Source organism: Aphelocoma coerulescens, chromosome 2 (assembly GCF_041296385.1).
Source record: "Aphelocoma coerulescens isolate FSJ_1873_10779 chromosome 2, UR_Acoe_1.0, whole genome shotgun sequence".
NCBI lineage: Eukaryota > Metazoa > Chordata > Aves > Passeriformes > Corvidae > Aphelocoma > Aphelocoma coerulescens.
This window is the reverse complement of record NC_091015.1, coordinates 60,343,981-60,352,208: the sequence shown is the minus strand read 5'-3', so window position 1 is coordinate 60,352,208 and position 8,228 is coordinate 60,343,981. Positions and strand designations below refer to the sequence as shown.

General features: G+C 39.1%; 1 long non-coding RNA gene across 1 annotated transcript; it reads left to right on the top strand.

The window, feature by feature from the left end:
• Positions 1-3,619: 3,619 nt before the first annotated feature.
• On the top strand, positions 3,620-6,805 carry LOC138105756 (uncharacterized). Its single transcript, XR_011148664.1, has 3 exons — positions 3,620-3,737; positions 5,000-5,085; positions 5,425-6,805. It is a non-coding gene; the product is annotated as an uncharacterized lncRNA (long non-coding RNA).
• Positions 6,806-8,228: the final 1,423 nt, after the last annotated feature.

The window sequence follows — 8,228 nt, the reverse complement described above, 5'->3', positions numbered from 1 at the left end:
AAGGGAAAGCCTCTCATGCAGTTAGCTGGTAATGTATCTATAAGCCATGAAAATAGTGTTTTGAGATTTCAATACCATTGGTAAACATCATGGGTGAGGAAATAACTCTTGTAAGACATGTCAGGAAGTGATTTTCTCTCAGTAATGCAGAGAGATTACAGTGTACAAAGAAATAATGTTCTTTGAAACTTCAGTGGGAAAGACAATTTTTCTTGAGGGAAAGATGTTCATATCCTCGTGAGTTAAACTCAGTTCAGTACCAGGCAGAGAAGTTGGGAGGGAAATTCAGTGCATGCCATACAGAACTGCAGAGTTTATTTTTGCCCTGTAAAAGGCAAAAAGGGCAAAAGGATTGTACCTGTTAAGATAAAAAATTTTGGTGTGTGTGTGACTGGACTGGGTGTGACAAGGGAGTAGAAAAGGGTTACCATTTACAGCTGTTGTACTCCCTTCTAGCTAGGCTGTGTGTATGGAAGGTAGCTGTGCTACTTGGTGCACCTGAGAGTTGAAGAGACCATACACATCCTTGAGACAAATGTCACAACATGTCCCAGTAGGAAAACTGGTTCTTGTCTGCCTGTCTGTCCACTCAAGGTTGAATGGGGTGTGTTCATGATGGGGGTCTTGATGTTGCTTGGAAACTGTTTCTTGATGCACATGTTTAATCCCACTGCAGAAATTTAATACTGGGACATTGAAGATTTACAGCACAGCACAATGTGAAAGTTGCTCTGAGAATGTCACTTGAAAAGGGATGCTTTTGGGTTCTCTTGCTGTATTTCAGATTGGTTGTCAAATAATACTACTAGATCTCTGTGAATTTTCATGTTGTCTCCATTTCTCAGGGAGCCTTAAATCTACTTGCAGTTTTCTCTGTATCAAAATATCTACATGACACAGAACTCTCACGGGTATCTATGAAAGAGCCCAGTCATCAATGAACTTGAACCACTGTAAAGCAGGTTATTACTGAATAGTAGTGAGAGCAGTTTCTTTGGGCATGGTAATAATGGAATGCATATGCTAAATCTGACCTGCAGATAAGGTGATTATTATTGGAAAATCATCACTGTTTTTTTTAAGTAGGAAATTAAAAAGAAACAATAATGGGCAGAGTCTGGAAGCAGACTACAAAGGAGATTGCACCTGATGTAGTGCAAATCAGGAGCAGATAAAGATGGATGATTTATTTTAGACAAACATATTTTTTTTCCTGCCATAGGAGGTAGATATAGCTTTAATGACCCATTTTGCAAATCTGATTTCTTTCTTTTTAAATTCTTCTGAAATTTCCTTAAAAATTTCCAGCTGGATTCCAGAAGTAGTTCATTATTTATTGGATTATTAATAATGTTTGGATTATTTTTCTTCTCAGACAAACTCAGAAGGATTTGCAAAATATCAAACTTGCTAGTAAATTAAAGAAATCTCCATAAACAGTTTAGCTATTTACCTATCAGATTAGTAGAAAGTTACTACTGTTGTGGTGACAAGTGTCTAGAAGAGAAAACAAGAAGGAAAATATTAGACCAAATAAGTAGGATACTGAACACATCACAGAATCACAGAATCACAGCATCACAGAATCACAGAATCACAGAATGGGAAAGAAAGGAATATCAGGAAAACACTTCAGCTTCTAATGGAAGGCTGCAGGAAATGGGCTGGCTGTAGAAAGGCTGAGATAATAATAAAAGTGGATGTACAACATGGTTTTAAACTGTTAAGGTCTGTTATGTGGTTAATCAGTTCATTCTAAAAATAAGGCCTTCAATAAGGCCCTTCTTGTCCCCTCTTCCAGCTGCAAACAAAAACAAAATAAGGCAGACTTCAAAATACGTACAAAGCCCACTTAGATGTATAAGTGTATATTTTTTACCATTCATCCATGATAATCAGTTTCCTGCTGGAAACTGGATTTTGAAAGACCAAAAATTTTTGACAATTCATTGGGACCAAAAGATTCTTAAAACGTGGCCCATAATCTTCCCCTCTTGGTCAAACTGAGTACAGGAATACTTTCAAACATTATATATGTTCCCAACTGTTGGCTAACAGACAGGCCCTAGACTACTAAAAATAGGAGCAGTTTAAAGTTTTGAGTAAAGACTAATAACCTCATATTGGTTATGAGATATTCACAAGATTTTATCATTACAGTTAATAAAAATCTATGGAAGAACGTAATTCGCACAATGTAAGCAGCCCTCAAAAAAGGTCAGATCTTTAGTTCTTGAAAGAGCTTTTGTTTTTGTCTTTAAATTGAAAAAAAAGTACAGAAAAAAAAATCTCTTGGGTGAAATTTAATTAAAGGTGATATATAGCCAAGTGCAAATATATCTTCTGAGATTAAAATTTCTGCATCTCTGCACAGGACAGGTATCCAGTGCCATGTTTAAAATGCAGATTATTAAGTCTTTCATTAGGCATTCAATTTGGCATCCAATTTGAAGTCAGTGCAACTTCTGCAATTAACTGTAATGAACTGGGTTTGGATCTTACGTTTTGTTGATATAAGCAAAATCAAATATGAATCCTACTCTTTATCTGTGTTAAATGTTCTCCTTGGATAGAGCTGAAGCTGGAAGTGCAATTGTCTGGAAATCCCCTAACATTCAGTTCAATGCACCTGGGATGTCTAAGTTTCTTGTTATCGTGGCTGGCTTTTGGAAAGGGGCATTGTCTTCTGAATCCTCCCTCTGTAATTTTGCCAGAGGAGAATATTATCATTTCTGATGGGGAAAATGAGGGAAAGGAAAGAAAATGACTCACCCAGCATCTGACTGCAACCTCTGCAGTTTTTAAAGCTTTAAGAATGGGATTCCTTAGAGTGGTGCAGGAGGCAGACCAGCGCTTCTCCGCAAGCCCTGTGAGCAGGCTGGGTACAAGCCAACTGTGTCACCTGAAGCTCAGGTGCCAAGGGGGCATCCCCAGGAACCAGCTGGCCCAGAAATATGCTGCTCAAGTATGCTCTGAAGACATGCTCTGTCCCTGCTGCTGAGGAAAGCTCGCTGCAGCTTGTGGAACTGCCTGGAGAATCCTACTGCAGAGTGCAGCATGTGCAACAGCTCTTGCTGAGCTGCTGTTACAGCTCCTCTGGCAGCCTGTCAGGCTGTATGCCACCATCAGACACTGATCCTCAAAAATGGAGGCAGGATATGATGTCTCCTGCTCAGCTTTATGTGCATTTTCTCAGGTCTGAGTATGGCAGTTCAAGTGACTCCGGCCATTCTTTCTCCTGAAGAAAACTCAGACAACCAGCTGTGGTGGTGAGCAACCCAAGTTTAGCATGTAACTTACAGTCACGGTGAGAACCCATGATTCCCTTGTTTTGTCTTTTGCATGTTTTCCCCTGATTGGTGAATATTTTGTCTATCTTGTTTTATGTATGAAGTTATGTATATTCATTTTCCTTCTTTAATATGTATTAGTTCTAGAAAGTTCTTTGTTCCTCGACGCCCCATTGGATGCTTCCCTGAGTCCCTCCTAAGTTTTGTTCCCATTGGTTCCCTTCCTGTCAATCCCCCCTGCTTGTCTCTATCCCATTGGCTGAGATCCCTTTCCCCACCTATTCTGTACCCAGTATAAGATCCCTGGACTCTCCTATCAATTGATCTCTTTGTCCCTGTCTTTTCAGGGGACTAAACCTGCGTGGAACACATACGGAGAGTCCCCTCTCTTTACTTCTTTGCCTGCGTGCCTGCTGAACAGCAACAGAAGGATACAGCCCCTTTTGGGTGAGGAGCTCTGCCCCGTTTTCATTGTGTGTTGGAGTGCTGCCTTCCAGAGGGGTTTCAGCATTGACCTCCGGACTTCTCTGTGTTGGCACGCGAGGGGTAAAACCCCCTTCTGCCAGCTCCCAGTGGCTGAAAACCCATCCATCTGAGCAGTTTTAGTCTGATCCTGCTGCAGTTAAAGTAATTTCATCTGGGTACTGGCTTATCCTCACACAGATGCCTTGAAGGCAAAGGGAAGTATGGTTTAGTCAAGTCAGTGACATATTTCAGTCTGGGTTGGGTACGAACTGGGGGCAAGAGCAGTGTGACCACTTAGGAATGCTAAAATGGCCCCTCTGTAATGCAGAATCATTTTTGAAGAATTAAGCACACACTGAGGGACAACAATATGCAAAAAAGACCTTCAGCAAATTATTTCCAAATTAAGACTGTAGTTAACAAAATTAGCAATACAAATAAAAAAGATGTTATTCTCCCAAAACTATCATACTAATTATTCTTTTATAGGGCTTTAATGCTTAGGAATGAAATAAAAAGAAAGATGATTAGTTTACAAAAGTGTTAGGATCAGCAGTGACATTATGACTAGTCATTACAAACTGCCTTTGCTTCGTGACTGTCCTGACATCATCAGTTGTTTTTAAATAGATAAGAATTAGCAATCCCACACTAAACAGAACAGTAAATAGCAGGACTGTCTTCTGAGATTTAGCACCAAGCCACAGACTGTTAATGGGAGAACGGAAGCTGTGAGAGGGAGTGAGTCCTGTTCCAACTGCTAATTAATCCGATATATAAATCCTCAAAGAGAGATCAACTAAACAAGGCTCTTGTTTTTGTGGAAGGTGCTTTTCTAACAGCAGAAGAGAAAATAATAATAATAATTAGCCAGTTCACTTGGAAAGCTTTATGTGGAAAGTACACAGTGTTATGTGCGAATATGTTGCCAAATGGAGAGCTTTTTTTATTTATTGGAGTGTTTGGAGCAACAAACCTAGAGACTTTGCATATTAGACTGCAATTTGCATATTTACTTAATGCTTTGCCTTTTTTTCTACTGCTTACCCTCCCTTCCCTCAGAAACAAACCTACAGCAGAGCAGCCACATTTCTCAGAGCCAGTTTCCTCTGCTGACATCAATGGATTTGCACCACAGATGAATGTGGTTGTTTGTGCCTCATCCTGGTAATCATGGCAGCTGTTAGGCTTGACCGTGAACTCAAGAATCCCATCATCTGTCACTGTTTTTTTCTTCCCAACAGTGTTTTTGTCAAAGTAGTTATGCTGGGAGAGGAACACTGTGGTGTGCACAGCAGGTTTCAGCCTTCTGCCCAAATCCAGCACAAAGGTACAAAACTTTCTCTTGCATTTTCTTGATAGTGGGTCCTATTATCTCAGAGAGGAAAGGGAAGAAGCTCAACAGACAAAATACACTCACCAGAAAGAAGGCAGCTTCAAAACACAATTTGAGCTTTGTTTGAGGGAGGACATTTCGTGACATCATTATTATGATGAATGAAAGTCTTACGCAGGACACAGAGTCAATTTAATGACCGTGTGTGTCTGTCTGTCTGTGCCTGTGTATCACTGTGGACATTGCTGCTTCCGTGTGTTTAGTTTATTTTCTTTGTGATCTCAGTTTTCCCCCATTCCCTTCCTAGAATTTGTTCTGTACTGTCTCACCTAGGACTGTCAGTTAAGAAGAAATGTCAAGGGAAAAGCCTGTTAAAAATGCTGAGTATTTGTGGTGTACGTGCTGCAAACATGCAGAACTGAACAGAACAAGGAGAAAGGCACTAAAGCACCATCTCTTCCCTAGATTCACACAGTGATCTCATAGCCCATCTATGTGCTGTAACAGGATTTTAAAGATATGGAACACATTGCTAAGGATGTCGCATTGAAGAATTTTTAATAGCAACAAACATCTTGCTTCTACATGGTCATAATTTTATTTTTTCCTGACTGCTCTGATGTAATTCAACTAGAAATATAATCTAAAGGGGGATATTTTAACCTAGTATCTGGCGAAATTTGACAGTGTAGTAGAAAAATTTGCTTGTATGGACAATGAGAATGTGCTTGATCAGAAGAATGTCATTTGGAGCCTTTAATACATCTACTCAGTTGAAATAAGTACATGAGGTGCAAGTCAGATGTTTCAAATGCCATTGTTTCCTAACCCTGCTGATATTCTGCTTCTGAGTGAGTTCTTACTTGGGAGTGATTGAACAAGTTTTTTTCTGAATGCAACTCTTTTCGCTCCCTATTTTACCTTAGCGTTTTTTGCTACTAACTGCAAAAATACATATTTTTGCTAAAATGTACCTGCTCTATCTGAAGTTACTGAGGAATAAAAATCTTGTATCTCCTGTGGTCTTACTAGAAGCTTTAAGTTGTCTAGAAATTATTTCCAACTCCTCATTTCTATCAGAAATTATTAAATTGTTGCATTTTTGAGAATGGGACAAATATAAACCTATCCAAGGCAATACAACAACATGAGCTGGTGCAGGCAGATATCACTCCCTGTCAGAGAGCTGCAAGTATTTGGAACTACCCCACCATTAAGTTTGACCACACAAACTCATGCCTCAAAGAACTCCCAAACAAAATGAGAGAACAGGCTATAAAGAAACAGAATATGGATTTTGCACTCAGTTATAGGCATGAAAAACGTATTTTTTCTTCCATTTTGCTTTCTTTCTTTGTATTCTTTGTATTCTGTTCGGGTTTGCTGGTGGTGTCTTACACGCAAAATACCAGGACAGCACAGATCCTCTGCATATCAAATTTATACCACCACATTCCAGACAAGATAATCTTCTGTCATGAAGCAGTTTTTATGCTATGCTGATTCATGAACAGAGTTAAAGAAAGGGCCACATCAGTGGACATGCCTGGATTTTCAACACACATTTTACCTCCTTGTGTTTTATAACACCGTCACACATAATTGAGACCTTTATAAATTCTTCTACAAAAAGGCTTCTTGCAGTACTAGAAAAGAAAACACTACAAGATACCCACAAACATGCATGATAAAAGTCGGATCTAGGGATCTATCTCCTTACATAAATACATTTTGAATGTACATGGACCCAACATTGAAAACTGTATCAGTCAGAAAACCTGTCAGCTGTCACTGCCATTCACTTCACAGAGAGCCACATCCACCCATAGAAAGTAGACGTCAAACATAATAAAAATTTGTGAAAATCAATAAAACTCTAAAAAATTTTAAAAAGGGAAAATATTGTAATTATCGTGGGTTTTTTTTCAAAGAATGTATTAAAGTTAATTTAGTTTGCTCAAAGAATGTTCAGATCAGTGAATGTGGATTCTGTGGATTCTGCATATCTGGTTAAAGGCTAGTCTTCACTTTATTCAACGCTTAAAATTTCAGGGTTTGAGGGTGAACAGGTGGAATAAGACGAGCTGGTATCACAGCAGTTATTCTCACATGAAGTTAGTGAATTGCATCATTTAAAAATGTGAATGAAAAAAAAATTATAAATGGCAGATTTAAACTGTAGCTCATGGGATGATTATCTCTTTGTAACCTGTAATAGTCATGCTTATGAAAAGGGTTAAGAATGGGGAATGCTGCTGCAGCTTTCCCTTTCCTCCATGAGTTACTGTTTTCCCCCAATGCTCTTATACATTTGTGTCCGACAGTACACTGATCAGACTGTCTTCCCACTCAGAATGTGTTCAGAATGTGTGTAGGGAGCTAAGAGGACAGAAATCTATCACCTCTGTGTTAGGCTGTGTGGCACTCATTTTCTTGATTCTGCCCATATTAAAAACACTTTCCACTGGAGGTTAGAGGAAAAACCTCCATCTCTTCCAGTCCTCCAGGTCCTGGCCCAGAAACTTATAAATAAAGCAGTTATAGTGAACTCTTCCCAATCCTTTGCTGTTTCCTGCCTCAGTTTTTTTATAAACGTCTTCTGTCAGACACATAAATCTTCTCCCAGGTTATTTGGGCAGCTCCTTGGAGGCTCACTATAGAAAGAGACAACTCAGTCATTCCTTCAGCACCTCTGAGCTTCCCTTTTGTGTTACTTGCAGCCTTCCAGTTTATCCAAAGCAAGGACTGAGCTGCAGCTGAGAAAGGATGTTACTTTTCTGTTAAGCTTTTGGAAGCTGAACAGCATTGTGTATGTGTTCTCCTAATCATTTAACTGGAATACATGGAATGTCTCATGAACTGAGATGGCTTTTAAAGCAGAACTATACACTTGCCCCCAATTCCTTTTCCCCTTTTTTAATTTTGTTTATGAAAATAACAAGGAGCAGTGAAATTCTGTTGGTCAGGTGAAGAGGGATTTCTAGGAATTTCATTTTTTCATGACTTGAGGTTAGAACTGTGGAAGGAAATTTGCAATGAACTGTGCAAATTAAACAACCTGAGTTCAGAAACAATTCTCTTTGCTTTTTAGGCAAATATGGCAAAAAACTGGGGAAAAAAATCAAGTGTTCAATATA